Source organism: Bos grunniens, chromosome 8 (genome assembly GCF_055505025.1).
Source record: "Bos grunniens cultivar Pamir isolate PY7600 chromosome 8, Bosgru_T2T1.0, whole genome shotgun sequence".
NCBI classification, from domain to species: domain Eukaryota; kingdom Metazoa; phylum Chordata; class Mammalia; order Artiodactyla; family Bovidae; genus Bos; species Bos grunniens.
In genome coordinates this window covers 73,972,065-73,993,533 of record NC_141172.1, presented here as the reverse complement: position 1 = coordinate 73,993,533, position 21,469 = coordinate 73,972,065, and the positions used below count along the sequence as shown (strand labels likewise).

At 41.3% G+C, this 21,469-nt stretch overlaps 1 long non-coding RNA gene across 1 annotated transcript in view; it reads left to right on the top strand.

Annotated features, from left to right (window-relative positions):
• LOC147367422 (uncharacterized) overlaps window positions 1-21,469 on the top strand; it is a 70,160-nt gene that overhangs the window by 1,140 nt on the left and 47,551 nt on the right. The gene's annotated exons all lie outside the window — the stretch shown is intronic.

Genomic DNA, 21,469 nt, shown 5'->3' with positions numbered 1-21,469 from the left:
GGCTACAGTCCACGGGGTCACAAAGAGTATGACAAAACTGAAGTGACTTAACACACGTGCACATTATGTGATGCAGAGTAAGGCTTCTCAAACTGGGCACATGATATCTGGGGATATACAAAGCTACAAGACAAAAATTTCACATCTTCCCAGAAGACCGTCTTTATTGAAAAGCTGAAGGGAGACATTGTTATGATAAATATGAAAAGCAACTACAAAACAAAAATGCACCTCAATGTTTTTATTGTAGTAAAAAAACACAAAATGTAAGACGAACCATCCTAACCATTTTTAAGTGTATAATTCGGTAATATTCATTATATTCACCTTGTTGTGAAACAGATTTACAGAACTTTTCCTCTGACAGAACAAAAAACTCTGTACCTTTTAAACAACAATTTCCCTTTCCCCCCACCCTCCAGCCCCTCCCTGGTAACCACAATCTACTTTATATTTCTATGCATTTGACTACTTCAGATAACATACATAAATGGAATCAGGCAGTATTTGTTTTTTGTAACTGGCTTATTTCCCTTAGCATGATGTCCTTAAGGTTTCTCCATGTTGTAGTTTGTGCCAAGATTTCCTTCCTTTTTTAAGCTGAATAATATTCTATTGTATATATTTTGCTCAGGCTTCCCTGGTGGCTCAGTGGTAAAGAACCCTCCTACCAATACAGGAGACTCGGTTCGATCCCTGGGTAGGGAAGATCCTTTGAAGGAGGAAATAGCAACCCACTCCAGTATTCTTGCCTGGGAAGTCCCGTTAACAGAGGAGCCTGGTGGGCTACAGTCCATGGGTATCACAAAGTGTCAGATATGACTTAGAGACTGAGCACAAGCATGCTATTTTGTTTATCCATTCATTCATTGATGTATACTTGGGTCTCTTCAACCATTTGGCTAATGAGAATAATGCTGACATGAATATGAGTGTACACATATCTCTTCAAGGCTCTTCCTTCAATTGTTTAGGATGTATATCCAGAAATGGGGTTGTGGCTCATATGGTAATTCTATTTTTAATTTTTGGAGGAACTATCATACTCCATATGCTGAGCTGTGCTTAGTCGCTCAGTTGTGTCCGACTCTGAGCGACCCCATGGACTGCAGCCTACCAGGCTCCTCCGTCCATGGGATTTTCCAGGCAAGAGTACTGGAGTGGGGTGCCATTGCCTTCTCCATTATCTCCAATAGTTACTCGCATATAATGTTTACTGTCTATAGAGACTTTCAAGTTGCCCCGTATCTCTCTTTCTATAGAGACTTTCAAGTTGCCCCATATCTCTCTTAAGTGTGATGTTCAACTTTCCTGAGTCCAAATGGGTATGGCCATTTTAGCAAACCATTTGGTGATATATAACATGACCCTAAAAAACATCTATTGTTGTTGTTCTTGTTTGTTGTTCAGTCGTGTCCAGCTCTTTAGGACCCCATGGGCTGGAGCCCACCATCTCCTTTGTCCATGGGATTTCCCAGGCAAAGAATAGTGGAGTGGGTTGCCAATTCTTTCTCCAGGGGATCTTCCCAGACCAAGGATTGAACCCACGTCTCCTGCGTTGAAGGCAGATTCTTTACCACTGAGTCACATGGAATCCAAATGTCCATACCCACTGATTTACTTACTTTCTAGAAATCTAAAGAAATCTGAAATACCAAGTTTATGGACAAAATTCTTATGAGAATATTAAATATAATATTAAAATGCTGCTCATGTTACTGTCTGGCAATAGGGAAATAATCTTAAAAGTGTGGGACAATTATACAGGGGATGTTTGTAAAAATTTTTAATGTTATAGGGAGCTTGACTCGGCAGCCCATGTGAAAAAAATGATATAATTTAAGTGGAAAAAGCAGGACATAAAATTATATATAATTTAGTAATTCTTAACCATATAAAATTACACAGGCAGTATATGCTAATTTATGTGTTTAGCTTTTCATTCTGTTGAGATCCTATTGTAATTTAGATAAGGGCAAGGTTCTGAAGATACAAATAGAAACACAATAAAAATTCTTTTTCTGGAATGTCCTGTAATCTAGATGAGTTATATAGATTTTCAAAGTATTGTGATAAGTCATATAATGAAAGTAGATGTTTTATGGGAAAGCCTGACTGTTCAGTGGAGTGGGAGAAGGTGAGGGAGCAGAGATGTTTACACAGGAGAGGGTTATCTGAGCTGACTTTTGGAGAATTACCAGAAGTGGGTCAGGCAGGCAGAGGATGGGAAGAAGAGGGTTTATTGTTGTTCGGTCCCTTCAGTTATATCTGATGATTTGTGACCCCATGGCTGTAACATGCCAGACTTCCCTGTACATCATCAACTTCCAGAGCTTGCTCAAACTCATGTCCATTGAGTTGGTGATGCCATCCAACCACCTCATCCTCTGTTTCCCCCTTATCCTCCTGCCCTCAGTCTTTCCTAGCATCAGCGTCTTTTCCAATGAGTTGGCTCTCTGCATCAGGTGGCCAGAGTATCGGAGCTTCAGCTTCAGCATCAGTCCTTCTAATGAATATTCAGGACTGATTTCCTTTAGGATTGACTGGTTTGATCTCCTTGCCGTCCAAGGGACTCTCAAGAGTCTTCTCCAACACCATGGTTCGAAAGCATCATTTCTTCAGTGCTCAGCCTTCTTTATGGTCTAGCTCTCACATCCATACATGACTACTGGAAAAACCATAGCTTTGACTACATGGGCCTTTGTTGGCAAAGTGAAGTCTCTGCTTTTTAATACACTGTCTAGGTTTTTCATAGCTTTTCTTCCACGGAGCAAGTGTCTTTTAATTTCAAGGCTGCAGAAGAGAGTAGGGGAAGGAAGCAGAGAGCCTTCCGGACTGAGAGAACAGCCTGTGCAAAGGTAAGAATGCGACATGGCATTCTGGAAGTGACTAGTAGTTCCCTATAGCAAGGATTGATAGTAATAAAGGATGTGCCAGGAGTTGGAGGTACAAGAATTGGCTGGACCCAGATTCTTCATGGAGCTAGAGGAGTTTGGGAATGCTGGCTGCATCCTGTGAGATTTCTGGAGGGTTTAAAGCATGAGATCTGTGCTATGCTGTGCTATGCTTAGTCATGTCCATCTCTTTGTTACCCCATGAACTATAGTCTGACCGGCTCCTCTGCTCATGGGGTTCTCCAGGCCAGAATACTGGAGTGGGTTGCCATTTCCTCCTCCAGGGATCTTGCCTGACCAGAGAATCAAATCCATGTCTCTTGTGTCTCCTGCATTGGCAGGCGGATTCTTTATCACTAGCATCACCTGGGAAGCCCAGAGAGGAAAGAACTGTGGCTGAAGCAGGGAGCCTGCAGAGGAATGTTCAGGAGATCAGGCAGGGTGAAAGCCTGAACTAAGTATGTGATGGTGAGGCGTTAGAGGGAAGAGTTGCAACAGGAAGAATCAATGGCATTAGTGACTTAATAAAGAGATTTCCAGGTTTCTAGCTTGAGCAGGTGGGCAGATGGTGTTGCTACCATTAAGACGAGAAAAGAACATGGGAGAACAGGGAAGGTTACAAGGGAAGCATTCAGTTTGGGGGATGGTGAATTTAAGATTTGATTTCTTTAAATAATATAACCAAACTGATTTCTTGATTACAATTAAGTTACATAACTTGCTTATGAGTTGCTTTTCATAAAACAGCATTAGGGAGTAAGTAATGGGGCTCTGTGTTCAACAACCAAGGCTGGGGTCAATAGTCCTGCTAAGTGTAGGAATAGGCAATCTCAGAAGCAGTGACTGCAATAATATCCTAACACCTGATGGAGATAAATTTAAGTTACAGCTATAAATACATACAAAAATTTATGCTTGAATATAGAGTAACTAATTAATGCTAAATGTATTGGACATTAACTTGTCATGAGCATAACTTCAAATTATCATAAGTCATTTCAGTTTCAGGGAATCTGTTTCATGAGTATGTGTTTAGTTTGCACAGTAAAACTTTAAATAAAAAACTCAACCTCTCCTGTTGTTGGTTTATTCATTTTTGACCAGGAAATGGAAACAGTACATACAACTTCTGGGAAGTGTTTTTATTTTATTTAAAAAAATTTTTATTGACATAATTGTTTTACAATGTTGTGTCAGTTTCAGGTATACAGTAAAGTGATTCAGTTATATATATCAGTTCAGTTCAGTTCAGTCACTCAGTCGTGTCCCACTCTTTGTGACCCCATGAATCGCAGCATACCAGGCCTCCCTGTCCATCACCAACTCCCGGAGTTCACCCAGACTCACGTCCATCGAGTCAGTGGTGCCATCCAGCCATCTCATCCTCTGTCATCCCTTTCTCCTCCTGCCCCCAATCCCTCCCAGCATCAGAGTCTTTTCCAATGAGTCAACTCTTCGCAAGAGGTGGCCAAAGTACTGGAGTTTCAGCTTTAGCATCATTCCTTCCAAAGAAATCCCAGGGCTGATCTCTTTTAGAATGGACTGGTTGGATCTCCTTGCAGTCCAAGGGACTCTCAAGAGTCTTCTCCAACACCACAGTTCAAAAGCATCAATTCTTCTGTGAGAGTTCAACTCTCACATCCTTACATGACTACTGGAAAAACCATAGCCTTGAATATATATATGTGTGTATATATTTTCTTTTTTTACATTATCTTCCATTATAAGTTATTGTAAAATATTGAGTATAGTTTCTTGTGCTATACAGTAGGTCCTTGTTGGTTATCTATTTTATATAGAGTAATGTGTATATTTTAAGCCCAAACTCCTAATTTATCCCTCTTCCCTCTCCCCTTTTGTAACCAGAAGTTTGTTTTCTATGTCTGTGAGTACATTTCTCTTTTGTAAATAAGTTCATTTGTACAGGAAATGTTTTCATTTGAAGGAGTGTGTTCTTTTCCCCTTTCCTATCTCTTGCCTTCCCTGTCTCTTGCTGGATTGAATCTGGGTGTGATATCTGGAACTGGAGGAGCCATTTTGGATCCTAAGGTATGCATGGGAACATAACAGGGTCACAGAAGCCTGGATCCCTAACACCAAAACTTACTTCAGATGTATAAAAGAGAAATAGACATCATTTTAAAAAGAGATGCAGACACAGAGAACAGATCTGTGGACACAATAGGGGAAAGTGAAAGTGAAGTCGTTCAGTCATGTCCGACTCTTTGTGACCCCGTGGACTGTAGCCTACCAGGCTCCTCCCTCCATGGGATCCTCCAGGCAAGAGTACTGGAGTGGGTTGCCATTTCCTTCTCCAGAGGATCGTCCCCACCCAGGGATTGAACCCAGGTCTCCCGCAACAATAGGGGAAGGAGAGGGTGAAATGAAATGAGAGAAGAGCATAGACATTTATACACGACCATGTGTGAAATAGATAGCTAGTGGGAACCCGCTGTATAGCACAGGGAACTCAGCTCGGTGCTGTGATGACCTGGAGTGTGGGATGTAGGGTGGGTGGGAGGGAGGTCCAGAGGGAGGGGATATATGTATACATATAGCTGATTTACTTCATTGCACAGCAGAAACTAACACAACATTGTAAAGCAACTATAATACAATTTAAAAAATAAAAATTTTATTTTTAAATAAAATTTTCAGTTATAATTGGATCTAGTCATATTAGATTTAATTTCTGTATTTATCAGTAAAATTTATATCAATTTTTTGTCCTAGCCACTTCCTGCATTTGTGCTAATACACTGAAAGCACTGAAGTGATAGATATGAATAAAAGGACCCCAGAGCTTGTATTCTATTAAGGAAGAATCATACAGCACCAACCGAAACAACAAGTCATAGGTTCTATTGTTGTTTGCTGGGGGCCCAGAAGAGGAACTCCTTAGCCCAGGCTGAGTAAGCGTGACTTTGAACTGAATCCTCTGCTTGAGGAGGCTACCACCAGCTATGGAAGGGGTGTGGAGAGAGGGCATTTCAGGGATTATACAGTATGAGGAAAGGAAACAGCACATACAACTCCTAGGTAGTGTTTTCTGGAAGTATTTTAGGAACAATAAGTTATCCAGGGGCTTCCCAGATGGCTCAGCGGTAAAGAATCTGCTTGTCAAGCAGGAGACATGGGTTCAGTCCCTGGGTCAGGAAGATTCCCTGGGGGAGGAAATAGCAACCCACTCCAGTATTCTTGCCTAGAAAATCCCATGGACAGAGGAGTTTGGCAGGCTGCAGGAGTCCATGGGGCTGCAAAGAGTCGAACACGACTAAGCAACCAAAACAACAAATTATTGTAGTGACCAGAACCCCATATACAGTGGGGTTTCCAGAAGATAACCCTAGCATGATTGTGTCATTGAAAAGGGTTCTGAATTTCAAACAAATCTGGACTTAATCTACAGGCAATTAAGAGCCCTCAAGTGATCTACAATGAAAATAAATCTCTTTACAGACTGCCATGGCAATGATCGTACAGTCCTATATTCAGAACATCAGTTTGTTGTCAACCAAATGGTGAAGGAACTCCCCATGGAAACACAATATAATTATAATTTTCTTCCAAGGGATTCATATAACTGTGGGGGCAAGAGGTGAGAGTTGGAGGAAGGAAAGGAGGAAGTGAGGGAAGGACACATATATACACACACACACACACACAGAGACAGTGAAAGAGCGAGATAGAGAAAGATAAAATGAGACAAGAGTGTGCGCATGTGTGTGTCTGTACTTTTGCTAGAGGCTACAGATGGTAGACAGGGGAGGGGAAAAAAGCCTGAAGACTTGTAACAGAAAAGCCTTCAAAGGAATGGAAAGAAGAATCGAGATGAATTTTGAAAAGTTTAATTAAAACAGTGGAACGTTTCTGCCTCCGGGAAGGAGAAAACAATCTCTAGATTTATTTGTAATGAGATCTTCACACTTTCTTCCTCGGTCTATTTTTGTGGTATCTCTACAGGCTAATGGTAATAGATGTTAAATGTCTTTTTTGATGGAGTTTCCAGAAGTGTTAATATATGTGGTATTTATTTGATTTCAGATTTATTCTTTATAAAACGGAATATTTATATGTAGTCTCATGCTAAGTCGTGTCTGAGTCTTTGCAACCCTATGGACTGTAGCCTGCCAGGCTCCTCTGCTCCTGGGATTCTCCTGGCAAGAATACTGAAGTGTGCTGCCATTTCCTCCTCCAGAGGATCTTCCTGACCCAGGGGTTGAACCTGTATTTTTTGTCTCCTGCATTGGCAGGTGGGTTCTTTACCACTAGCACGACCTGGGAAGCCCTATGAAACTGAGGGAAAAGTTAAATCTTTAAAATTATATTTTGTACAGGGGACAAGAGAAAAAAAAATACATTGCTCCTACAATGTGCCTTTTATCTCGTGGCACTTAGCTTGTGTTATGTCATTTAGTTTAATCATCACTCTAACCCTATCAGAGAGGCATTGCATTCATTTAACAGAAGGAGATGAGCATCTCAGAGACTGAGGATAATGACCAGATTGTTCTTGAAGGAGAGAACCAGGATTTGAATTCTGCTCAGCTTGACAACAGAACCTGTATTCTTTCTAAAACACTGAGAATATTCTGACTTTGCCTTTCCTTGGCTAAGAGAACCTGGGCAAGTGTTACAGCCTCATGAGGCGAACTGAATTCCCAAAGGAGAGGCTTTTGGGAACCTTGAAATGAGGCACACTAGTTACTGTGGGCGAAATTTCTCATGGGAAACAAATACAGCACTTACATATATATATATATATATATATATTTTTTTTTTTTCCCCCCCTTGTTAGCAGGTTTACTTGAAGCCCTTGAATTTATGCAGAGAAAAGCCTTCTGAAGCCACTTGAAATGCTCTGAACTCAGCAAGGAAGGAGGAGTAACAGAAATTCTAGGGAGCTTTAGGTCACCAAATGTCTTTATATATAAATCATATGATTCCTTGCAAGGTCAGGAGGGTCCATATGGGAAGCTTTAAGAACATGGGAATGCCTAATGACTGGGCTATTTCAGTCGTGTTGTGTCAGAAGTCTTGAATATCTCACACAGGATATTAATCTGCTTTCTTTATCTTCTAAAATTCAGTGAAAGTATTTGCACAGTCATGGCAATGTGCATTTAAGTTTTCTTACTTCTTTTTCTCTGTGGTTATTTTATGGAACTGTCATGTACGTAGAGACAAAATGGAGTATTATGAGTATAAGGCTCTGTGGTTGGGTGATGAGACCCTGAAGCAGGAATAGGAAATAGAATTCCAGTGGTTAAGACTGCGCTCCCAGTGCAGGGGGCAAGGGTTCGTCCCTGGTCGTTGAAACTAAGATCCTGAATGGCATGTGGTGCAGCCAAAAAAAAAAAAAAGAAAAGAAAAAAAAAATGGGGTATCTCATATTGCCCTGTAGTCCAGAATTCAAGAGTTCACAAATTCTGGCATTTATCTCCCACTTCAAACTTCTTATACTCCTTCCAGCAAAGCTCTTTTGTCTACCAGTGTGTTGTCCTTTATGTGCTATATGTTATTCTTTGGGCCTTCTCTTCATCAACTCATCTATGCCCTGCTCTTTTTTCATTGAACAGCTCTAATCTCACCTCTGTCAGGAAGGCTTTGTGGTTCTTAAAGCCTGCCCTGCTCCACTAGGCGGAAATATAGAGGAATCCTTGGGGCTCCTCTGAATAGGGGACAACTGCTCCAGGGGAGAAAAAGGCAAGAACAGCCGCTGGGAACCTTGAGGGTGCAGTCAAACCAAAGATTTACTGGAGACAGCTGCTTCTTCAAGCAGCAGCTTCACCAAAACAAGCATAGGAAACTGCACAGGGATCATTTTGCCTCCTGGGTCCCCCACGGATTTTTCTCTTCCATCATCTTAGGCTGCTGAATCACTGAGTAGTAATGTAGACTCTTGTCAAGCTGTGTTTTAGTTTATGATCTGATAAGGACTCTACATAAACTAGTTGTTTAGTTGCTCAGTCATGTTCAACTCTTCGAGATTCCATGGACACGCCAGGCTTCCCTGTCCTTCACCATCTCCCAGAGTTGGCTCAAGTACAAGGCTTTTCTCTGCAATTGATGGCTCAATCATCCATTGAATTGGTGATGCCATCCAACCATCTCATCTTATGTCATCCCCTTGAGCACAAAGAGAATCTACTGACTCCGCCAGATAGAACTGTCCTTGTTCAAGGATATGTAACAGGGAAAAACCAATCAGACTGTGATAAGGGATGAAAGTACAAAATAAACCTTTCACAGCACTCAAGTTATATAGGAATACTTGGTATTTTTTGAGAAATATTTACTATCATGGAACAGAGAAGAATTTTTAAACTTTATATTTTGTATAAGAATATAGCAGAAAAAGCCTTGAATAGCCAAAGCATTCTTGAGAAAGAAGAATGGAACTGGAGGAATCAATCTTCCTGACTTCAGGCTCTACTACAAAGCCACAGTCATCAAGACAGTATGGTACTGGCACAAAGACAGAATTATAGATCAATGGAACAAAATAGAAAGCCCAGAGATAAATCCACACACCTATGGACACCTTATCTTTGACAAAGGAGGCAAAAATATACAATGGATTAAAGACAATCTCTTTAACAAGTGGTGCTGGGAAAACTGGTCAACCACTTGTAAAAGAATGAAACTAGAGCGCTTTCTAACACCATACACAAAAATAAACTCAAAATGGATTAAAGATCTAAATGTAAGACCAGAAACTATAAAACTCCTAGAGGAAAACATAGGAAAAACACTCTCTGACATATATCACAGCAGGATCCTCTATGACCCACCTCCCAGAACATTGGAAATAAAAGCAAAAATAAACAAATGGGACCTAATTAAACTTAAAAGCTTCTGCACAACAAAGGAAACTCTAAGCAAGGTGAAAAGACAGCCTTCAGAATGGGAGAAAAAAATAGCAAATGAAGCAACTGACAAACAACTAATCTCAAAAATATACAAGCAACTCCTACAGCTCAATTCCAGAAAAATAAATGACCCAATCAAAAAATGGGCCAAAGAACTAAATAGACATTTCTCCAAAGAAGACATACAGATGGCTAACAAACACATGAAAAGATGCTCAACATCACTCATTATCAGAGAAATGCAAATCAAAACCGCTATGAGGTACCATTTCATGCCGGTCAGAATGGCTGCGATACAAAAGTCTACAAGCAATAAATGCTGGAGAGGGTGTGGAGAAAAGGGAACCCTCTTACACTGTTGGTGGGAATGCAAACTAGTACAGCCACTATGGAGAACAGTGTGGAGATTCCTTAAAAAACTGGAAATAGAACTGCCTTATGACCCAGCAATCCCACTGCTGGGCATACACACTGAGGAAACCAGAAGGGAAAGAGACACGTGTACCCCAATGTTCATCGCAGCACTGTTTATAATAGCCAGGACATGGAAGCAACCTAGATGTCCATCAGCAGATGAATGGATAAGAAAGCTGTGGTACATATACACAATGGAGTATTACTCAGCCATTAAAAAGAATACATTTGAATCAATTCTAATGAGGTGGATGAAACTGGAGCCTATTATACAGAGTGAAGTAAGCCAGAAAGAAAAACACCAATACAGTATACTAACGCATATATATGGAATTTAGAAAGATGGTAACAATAACCCTGTATACAAGACAGCAAAAGAGACACTGTTGTATAGAACAGTCTTTTGGACTCTGTGGGAGAGGGAGAGGGCGGGATGATTTGGGAGAATGGCATTGAAACATGTATAATATCATGTATGAAACGAGTCACCAGTCCAGGTTCGATGCACGATACTGGATGCTTGGGGCTGGTGCACTGGGACAACCCAGAGGGATGGTATGGGGAGGGAGGAGGGAGGAGGGGTCAGGATGGGGAACACATGTATACCTGTGGTGGATTCATTTTGATATATGGCAAAACAAATACAATATTGTAAAGTTAAAAAATATAAAAAAATAAAAAAAAAGAGTATAGCAGATTAACTGGAGAAGGAAATGACAACCCACTCCAATGTTCTTGCCTGGAGAACCCCAGGAACGGGGAGCCTCGTGGGCTTCCGTCTATGGGGTCTCACAGAGTCGGACACGACTGAAGCGACTTAGCAGCAGTAGTAGCAGCAGCATAGCAATTAACAATGTTGTAATAGTTTCAGGTGAACAGTGAAGGGATTCAGCCGTATATATACATGCATCCATTCTCCCCCAAACTCCCCTCCCATCCAGGCTGCCACATAACATCGAGCAGAGTTCCATGTGCTATACAGTAAATCCTTGTTGGTTATCCATTCTAAAAATAGCAGAGGATATGGAAAATTTAAATTGCAACTGCTGGGGGGGATGTGGGAGGAATTGGCAGATTAGGATCAATGCATATATACTATACGTAAAATAGATAACTAGTGAGAACATATTCTATAACAGAGGGAACTCTACTTAATGCACTGTAGTGACTTGAATGAGAAGAAAGTTCAAAAGGGAGGGGTTAGGCTTCCTTGCGGAGAAGGCAATGGCACCCCACTCCAGTACTCTTGCCTGGAAAATCCCATGGATGGAGGAGCCTGGTAGGCTGCAGTCCGTGGGGTCGCTAAGAGTCGGACACGGCTGAGCGACTTCACTTTCACTTTTCACTTCCATGCATTGGAGAAGGAAATGGCAACCCACTCCAGTGTTCTTGCCTGGAGAATCCCAGGGACGGGGGAGCCTGTTGGGCTGCCGTCTCTGGGGTCGCACAGAGTCGGACACGACTGAAGTGACTTAGCAGCAGCAGCAGCAGCAGCAGCAGCAGCAGCAGCAGGCTTCCCTGCTAGCTCAGTGGTAAAGAATCTGCCTGCCAATGCAGGAGACGTGGTGCGTTCGAGCCCTGGGTCTGGAAGATCCCTTGGAGAAGGAAGTGGCAACCCACTCCAGTATTCTTGCCTGGGAAATCCCATGGACAGAGAAGCCTGACGAGCTACAGTCCATGGGGTCACAAAAGAGTAGCACGATAGTTAGTGACTAAACAACAGCATATATGTATGGATGGATGATCCATTCTGCTGCACAGTAGAAACTAACACAACACTGTAAAGAAACTGTACTCCAATAAAAATTTATTAAAAAATAAATAGCCCCTGCTATGTGTTAATGAAATTCAAGAAGTTTGGCCCAAATTACAGCTAAAAGATGATAAGAAAACACATTAATATGGAATAGACTGAGAAGAAAGAGGAAGAAATATGGAGATGCATGCAATATTGGGAGCTATTGAAGGAAAATAAAAATGTACGCCAGAATTAAGACACAGAATAGTAAAATAAATTAATAAATCACTCACCATAAACAGATGATTTAAGCCAGGTATAAAATGAGTTAAAGATTTCTCCTAAAAATGCTGAGGGGAAAAAGAGAAGTAAAAAATTTACAGTGAACAACAAATGAATAGAAAGTACACTGTTAGCATTGGGTTAACCATTCATTTTAAAGGGAATATTTATTTACTTATTTACACATTATTTATTGACAATGGCGAATGCAGTTACAGTAGATCTCAGGAGAGTCTATGGGGAAACGTATTTTCAAGAAATTAACTTGACTGAACTTGATTCTGTTTTCACATTCGAATTCCTACTTTCCTATTATGTTTTGAGAGTGCCACTGGGTTTGGACCTTCCTTATTCACTGACATAAGAATGGGAGTTTATAAATGTGCAAATTCTGTATAATCACAATTCATTTCTTTCTGGAAATTGGGAGGGTTCACGCAGTGTGCAAATTTTGTCGTTCTGATTATCAGGCATTGCACCTCAAAGCGGGCAGGAGTGTGCAGGAAAGAGTGGTAGCCACCAGGTGGTGCTCTTGGTTCTTGCTGATTTCATTCTGGGAGTTTGAGCAGTAGTTCTGCAAAACCACAAGACTCGCCCAAGACAGGTTGCTACCCCAGAGCTCACAGAATTGGTAATTAGGAGTAGGGTTGCTATGGAGATGGCAGGGAGCATCTTGGGATGTTTATGGCTTTGTAGGAGCCAGTGCCTATAAGCCATCAGATTGCTTCCTTTGATGATAATGGCTGGTGTAGCAAGGTCATGAAAATCCTTTCAGATTGTGCACATTGCAATGGTCGCTGTTCTTTCAATGATCTTCTTGATTCGTGGGTTATAGCTGGGGTGTTGAGAGTGACAGAATGTACTTGTTTTAATATGTTTATCTTCTACCGTATTGTACTTTTGGCATTTTTCCATATTTGGTTTTCCTCATCCCTAGCATTTCTCAATTTTTTTTTCATAAAAATACTCTATGAAGAAAGACTTGATGGTCTAACAGGTTTGAGCAAGACTGCATGTTAATTGCTTTTGAAGATTCAAAATATCCACCGTATATTAAAATCAATGCAAAGTCCTGTTTTATGTTAAAAAGATCGTGTGACAATTGAACCTATTTTAGTGGAATATTCATTAACACTTAGGGATTCTTCCCTCATTTTGTCCCTAAGATGTTAATGAATGTTCCATTAAAATGGGTTCAGTTGTAGTAATTTATTATGTTTACATGGGTCTCCCCAGGTTTACTGTCTAATCGAGGTTCAATAACCTAAGAAATATTTTTTGGTTGAATTATCTCTCTGTGGATACTATCGGTTGCAGTTTTTAAAAAAATATTTATTCATTTGACTGTGTCCAGTCTTATTTGCAGCAGACAGGATCTTTGTTGTGGCTCTTGGGATGCGCTAGCTGTGCCATTCAGGCTTAGTTGCTCCATGGCATGATGGACCTTAGTTCCCAGACCAGGAATTGAACCTGTGTCCTCTGCACTGCAAGGCAGATTCTTAACTAATAAACCACTGGGAAAGTCCCACAATTAGTGTTTATAAACAATCTTTAGCCATAAGTTTTAGTGGGATTCCAACAGCAAGATATAGCAACACCATTGGTGATAAGTCATTTGTAACTTAGTGGGTTGCCATTTCCTTCTCCAACCAAATTATCACCACGTCCTCATGAAACGACAAAAGAATGAAGCACTTTTGCCTCTACTCAACATTTGTTTTTTGTCTTATTGCATATTCTCAGTGTTTCAAGATCATTATGTTGCTAGCAATTTTTCCGAGAAACACCATTTCCCCTGTGAATAATCTTCTGCGATTGATCATAAAACGTAATCCATAAAAAACTCACAAAAATGCAAAAACACTGAGCATTTGCTCATGCGTCTTTTGTTTCCCCAGGGAGCCATCCTTACTAACATTTTATTGCGTGCATGACCTTATGTCTCTTGCCTTTTTTGGAAGTGTTATGCATGTCTGAACTCCTACTAGCATAAAAAGAACAATAACCGTGGGGGCATAAAGGGGATGCTATTTGTTGAAACCTGTATCAGGACTCCAAGCAGAAGGCTCTCTGACTCCTTTTCTTTGAGTAAGTCTAGGCTGCATCCATTGAGGTGGGTTCTTCTACAAAGAGTATAGCCTCTTCTTGTTTCTGTATTTAAACAGATCAAGGCTCTATAACCTTTTTCTGTTCCTACAAGTTGTGCAAGACTGGGGAGAGGGGTACCTCTGAGTCTTTGTCTTATTATCTCTGAAATGGGTAATAAACCCCAGCAAATGAATTACTTTGAGAATCAAATGTGATAATGTATGTGATGAAACAGCAGAGTCTGTCATATCGGTAGGCACTCTGTTGAGGTCACTTCTCTTGTTACCTTCTTACTTTTTCCCTTTCTTGGCCCTGGAAACAAAAAAAATCATTGAATCTAAGGACATGGGATGGAGCTAGAGTAATGGCAGAGACATAGCTAAACTCTGAATGTTTGTGTCTCACTAAAATTTATGTGTTGAAATCTAATGCCCAAGGTGACAGCATTAGGAGGTGAGAACTTGCAAGGTGGTTAGGTCATAGGGGCAGAGATCTCATAAATGGGATTTGTTGCTATTTAGTCGCTAAGTTGCATCTGACTCTTTGCAACCCCATGGACTGTATAACTCTACCAGGCTCCTCTGTCCATGGAATTTTCCAGATCAGAATACTGGAGTGGGTTGCCATTTCCTTCTCCAGGGGATCTACCCAACACAGGGATTGAACCCAGGTCTTCCCCATTGGCAGGCAGATTCTTTACCACTGAGCCACCAGGGAAGCCTCTTTATAAGATTACAGTGAACATTAATCATATAACGTATGCAAAGCTCCTAGCACATTTTTGGGAGACAGTATTCCAGGAATGTTAGTTCTCTAACATCCTTCCATTCTTCCTTCCTTCCTTCTTTCTACTTTTTCCCCCTCTCTTCTTCCATCTCTACCTCTCCTTTCCTTCCTTCCTTTTCCTTTCTTCCTTATTTTCCTTCCTCTGAGTATAAATAAGTCTTTTTTGGATATCTCTGAAAACTATACTTACTCCCTTTCTAATGTCTCAGCAGAGGAGAGAGGGGAGAAGGGAAGAAATCAGAAAAGATTTTCTGTCAGAGAAAGATAAAATGATTGCCCTAAATAGCATTGGAGGAGTACAAGTCTTTCTCTTGTGTTCCATCCTACCTCTTGGTTTGAGAGCCTGGAAAATCGCATGGATGGAGGAGCCTGGTAGGCTGCAGTCCATGCGGTCATGAAGAGTCGGACACGACTGAGTGACTTCACTTTCACTTTTCACTTTCATGCATTGGAGAGGGAAATGGCAACCCACTCCAGTGTTCTTGCCTGAAGAATCCCAGGGACGGGGGAGCCTGGTGGGCTGCCATCTCTGGGGTCGCACAGAGTTGGACACGACTGACGTGACTTAGCAGCAGCAGCAGCAGCAGTGTCCTGGTGGGCAGTATGTGAGTGTGTGTGTGAGACAGGGATATATCTGAGGCTTTGAATTAGGAGTTGATGCTCTCAGAGGGGAAAACCATGACTCTCCCATTTGGTATTGCTCTCTTATTTTTCCTGAGTCCATTCCCCTTTTTGGATTGTTTCTCTTTGTAATTATTCTCTAATTTGACTGATACAAGATGACTTGGTATCTCCTTTCACTTTTAAGAAGGCCATACCCCACGTTCCCCTGCATCTCTCAGAAAACAAGGCAGTAAACAGGGTGGTACCCAGAGGAAATAAGACAGGTCTGTTCAGAATGGAATATTAATTAGGTGAAAATTAATTCTCCCCAGTTTGTGAGGAGTATACTTTCCTGAGCTCATACAGAGCCAGGAATCATTCAAGTTCCCTTGAGATACGGTGGATGGACCCGGCTGAATTCACAGAGCGTTTCAGAGAGACTCCCAGAGGGTCGCAGGTCACATGGGCTTTTTATCTCATCTGAATGTCTCAAGCATACACCACAAGCTTAACCTATTACAAACCAAACACTCGTTTCCCTCCTGATCTTCCGAAAGTCCCAGTTTTTCCCAATCTCCCTCATCTCAGTGAGTAAAAAGAAATATCCTCAATTAGACTCTCAAGTCAGAAAGGTGTGGGTGACCTTCTGAATCCTCTCATGCCCTCAGCACCCACATCAGCAGATTCTCTAGTTTGTATCTCCCAGATCAGTTCAGTTCAGTTCAGTCAGTCAGTCGTGTCCGACTCTTTGCCACCCCATGAATCGCAGCACTCCAGGCCTCCCTGTCCATCACCAACTCCCGGAGTTCACCCAGACTCACATCCATTGAGTCCGTGGTGCCATCCAGCCATCTCATCCTCTGTCGTCCCCTTCTCCTCCTGCCCCCAATCCCTCCCAGCATCACAGTCTTTTCCAATGAGTCAACTCTTTGCATGAGGTGGCCAAAGTACTGGAGTTTCAGCTTTAGCATCATTCCTTCCAAAGAAATCCCAGGGCTGATCTCCTTCAGAATGGACTGGTTGGATCTCCTTGCAGTCCAAGGGACTCTCAGAAGTCTTCTCCGACACCACAGTTCAAAAGCATCAATTCTTTGGCGCTCAGCCTTCTTCACAGTCCGACTCTCACATCCATACATGACCACAGGAAAAACCATAGCCTTGACTAGACAGACCTTTGTTGGCAAAGTAATGTCTCTGCTTTTGAATATGCTGTCTAGGTTGGTCATAACTTTCCTTCCAAGGAGTAAGCGTCTTTTAATTTCATGGCTGCAGTCACCATCTGCAGTGATTTGGGAACCCAAAAAAGTAAAGTCTGACACTGTTTCCACTGTTTCCCCATCTATTTCCCATGAAGTGATGGGACCGGATGCCATGATCTTTATTTTCTGAATGTTGAGCTTTAAACCAACGTTTTCACTCTCCTCTTTCACTTTCATCAAGAGGCTTTTTAGTTCCTCTTCATTTTCTGCCATAAGGGTGGTGTCATCTGCATATCTGAGGTTATTGATATTTCTCCTGGCAATCTTGATTCCAGCTTGTGCTTCTTCCAGTCCAACGTTTCTCATGATGTACTCTGCATATAAGTTAAATAAGCAGGGTGACAATATACAGCCTTGAGGTACTCCTTTTCCTATTTGGAACCAGTCTGTTGTTCCACGTCCAGTTCTAACTGTTGCTTCCTGAGCTGCATACAGATTTCTCAAGAGGCAGGTCAGGTGGTCTGGTATTCCCATCTCTTTCAGAATTTTCCACAGTTTATTGTGATCCACACAGTCAAAGGCTTTGGCATAGTCAATAAAGCAGAAATAGATGTTTTTCTGGAACTCTCTTGCTTTTTCCATGATCCAGCGGATGTTGGCAATTTGACCTCTGGTTCCTCTGCCTTTTCTAAAACCAGCTTGAACATCAGGAAATTCACAGTTCAAGTATTGCTGAAGCCTGGCAGCACATATTGCTGAAGCTCCCAGATGGATATCTTTAATTCCTTCAATTTTCTTTATTTCCACTTTATTTTCTTTATTTCCACTGCCAACCATCTCCTGTCTCACATGTAACCAACTCAGTTATCACTTCCCAGTTAAACCTCTGCAAGCAGTTTTTCTGACCTGCTTCCAATTCATTCTTCATATATTAACTATGTGTGTGTTAGTCACTTGGTTGTGTCCGACTCTTTGCAACTCCATGAACTATATAGCCTGCCAGGCTTCTCTGTCCATGGAACTCTCCAGGCAAGGATACTGGAGTGGATTGCAATTCCTTCCTCCAGAGGATCTTCCCGACCCAGGGATTGAACCCTGGTCTTCTGCATCACAGGCAGATTATTTACCACTTGAACTACATGGAAGTCCTATATTAGCTATAGAACCTTTTAAAAACCTTAAATCATATCATGCCATCCTCCTAAGTTTAAACTTTTTAGTAGATTCCTATTGAACATGGAGAGGGCTTCCCAGGTGGCTCAGTGGTAAAGAATCTGCCTGCTAATGCAGGAGATGCAGGGTCCATCCCTGGGCTGGGAAGATCCCCTGGAGAAGGAAATGGCAACCCACTCCAGTATTCTTGCCTGGAGAATCCCATGCACAGAGGAGTCTGGAGGGGCTCCAGTCCATGGGTTCTCAAAAGTCAGTGAGTCAGTTCAATCACTCAGTCATGTCTGACTCTTTGTGACCCCATGGACTGCAGCACGCCAGCCTTCTCTGTCCATCACCAACTCCCGGATTCTACTCAAACTCATGTCCATTCCATCAGTGATGCCATCCAACCATCTCATCCTCTGTCGTCCCCTTCTCCTCCCACCTTCAATCTTTCCAGCACCAGGGTCTTTTCCAATGACTTGCTTTTTTGCATCAGGTGGCCAAAGTATTGGAGTTTCAGCTTCAACGTCAGTCTTTCCAATGAATATTCAGGACTTATTTCCTTTAGGATTGACTAGTTGGATCTCCTTGCAGTCCAAGGGACTCTCAAGAGTCTTCTCCAACACCACAGTTCAAAAGCATCAATTCTTTGGCACTCATCTTTCCTTATGGTCTAACTCTCACATCCATACATGACTACTGGAAAAAGCATAGCTTTGATTAGATGGACCTTTGTCAGCAAAGTAATCTCTCTGCTTTTTAATACGCTGTCTAGGTTGATCATAACTTTTCTTCCAAGGAGTAAGTGTCGTTTAATTTCATGGCTGCAGTCACCATTGGCAGTGGTTTTGCAGCCTCCAAAATAAAGCCTGTCTTTGTTTCCATTGTTTCCCCATCTATTTGCCATGAAGTGATGGGACTGGATGCCATAATCTTAGTTTTCTGAATGTTGAGTTTCAAGCCAGCTTTTTCATTCTCCTCTTTCAACTTCTTCAAGAGCCTTTTTAGTTCCTCTTCACTTTCTGCCATAAGGATGGTGTCATCTGCATATCTGAGGTTATTGATTTTTCTCCTGGCAATCTTGATTCCAGCTTGTGCTTCATCCAGCCTGGCATTTCTCGTGATGTACTCTGTATATAAGTTAAATAAGCAGGGTGAGAATATACAGCCTTGAGGTACTCCCTTCCCGATTTGGAACCAGTCTGTTGTTACATGTCCAGTTCTAACTGTTGCTTCCTGAGCTGCATACAGATTTCTCAAGAGGCAGGTCAGGTGGTCTGGTATTCCCATCTCTTGAAGAATTTTCCACAGTTAGTTGTGATCCAGACAGTCATAGGCTTTGGCGTAGTCAGTAAAGCAGAAGTAGATGTTTCTCTGGAACTCTCTTGCTTTTTTGATGATCCAATGGATATTGGAAATTTGATCTCTGGTTCCTCTGCCTTTTCTAAATCCAGCTTGAACATCCGGAAGTTCAGGTCCCATCGGGTCCCATCACTTCATGGTAAATAGATGGGGAAACAATGGAAACAGATGGGGAAACAATGGAAACAGTGAGAGACTCTATTTTCTTGGGCTTCAAAACCACTGCCGATGGTGACTGCAGCCATGAAATTAAAAGATGCTTACTCCTTGGAAGAAAAGTTATGACCAAGCTAGACAGTATATTAAAAAGCAGATAGATTACTTTGCCGACAAAGGTCTGTCTAGTCAAAGCTATGGTTTTTCCAGTAGTCATGTATGGATGTGAGGTTTGGACCATAACAAAAGCTGAGCGCCGAAGAATTGATGCTTTTAAACTGTGGTGTTGGAGAAGACTCTTGAGAGTCTCTTGGATAACAAGGAGAGCCAATCAGTCCATCCTAAAGGAAATCAGTTCTGAATATTCTTGGAAGGACTGATGCTGACTCTGAAGGTCCATTGCTTTGGCCACCTGATGGGAAGAACTAACTCATTTGAAAAGACCCTGATGCTGGGAAATATTGAAGGCAGGAGGAGAAGGGAATGACAGAAGACAAGATGGTTGGATGGCATCACTGACTCAATGGCCATGAATTTTAGCAAGCTCTGGGAGTAGATGATAGACAGGAAGCCTGGCATACTGCAATCCATGGGGTTTCAAAGAGTCAGACAGGACTGAGCGACTGAACTGAACTGAACTGATCTGAGCTTTTCTTAATTAAGTTACACTTGATCTTAATATTGTGAGACTATTTTATGTTTGAAATCACTATGGAAATACCTTTTCTAATTTGATATGTTTATTTTCATTTTATTGTTTTTATGATGCATGAATATTTTACATTTTTATTTAGTTATATCAGTTATATTTTTCTTCCAGTGCTTTGACTTTGGCTTAAATGTTCAGAAAGTTTTTCCCTACCACAAACTTGTGTTAACATTTATCTGTTTTTTCTTCTGATTTTTTTGGATTTTATTTTGTGCCCTCCATTTAACTACTCCATCTGGAATATATTTGGATATATGAATTGAGGTAAGGTTCTAATTTTAAATCATTTCCAGCCAGTGTTTTAATACTATTTTTGAATAATCCATTCCTTCCATATTGAATGTTCTGAAATGTCTTTAACATATGATGCATTCTTGTTCTTACATATTGCTGTTCTGGGATTTCCTTTTCTGTTCCATCAATCTATATTTTTATCCTTTATTCCAATACTGTTTTCATAGGTGTTACTTTTATGCTTTAAAATAAAATAAGCATACTAAAATACTTTTTCTTTTGGTTCAAATTATGGCCAATCTATGAAATTCTTCCTCCAAGGGGAGAAAAAAAAAAACTTTAGAAGCAATTTTCCAGTTCCTAAAAATTATATTGGAGATTTTATTGAAATTTGATAAAATGTATAGTCCCGGAGAAGGCAATGGCACCCCACTCCGGTACTTTTACCTAGAAAATCCCATGGACGGAGGAGCCTGGTAGGCTGCAGTCCATAGGATCGATAGAGTTGGACACGACTGAGCAACAAATTGCCAACATCCGCTGGATCATGGAAAAAGCAAGAGAAGTTCCAGAAAAACATCTATTTCTGCTTTATTGACTATGCCAATACCTTTGACTGTGTGGATCACAATAAACTGTGGAAAATTCTGAAAGAGATGGGAATACCAGACCACCTGACCTGCCTCTTGAGAAATCTGTATGCAGGTCAGGAAGCAACAGTTAGAACTGGACATGGAACAACAGACTGGTTCCAAATAGGAAAAGGAGTACCTCAAGACTGTATATTGTCACCCTGCTTATTTAACTTATATGCAGAGTACATCACGAGAAACGCTGGACTGGAAGAAGCACAAGCTGGAATCAAGATTGCCGGGAAAAATATCAATAACCTCAGATATGCAGATGACACCACCCTTATGGCAGAAAGTGAAGAGGAACTAAAAAGCCTCTTGATGAAAGTGAAAGAGGAGAGTGAA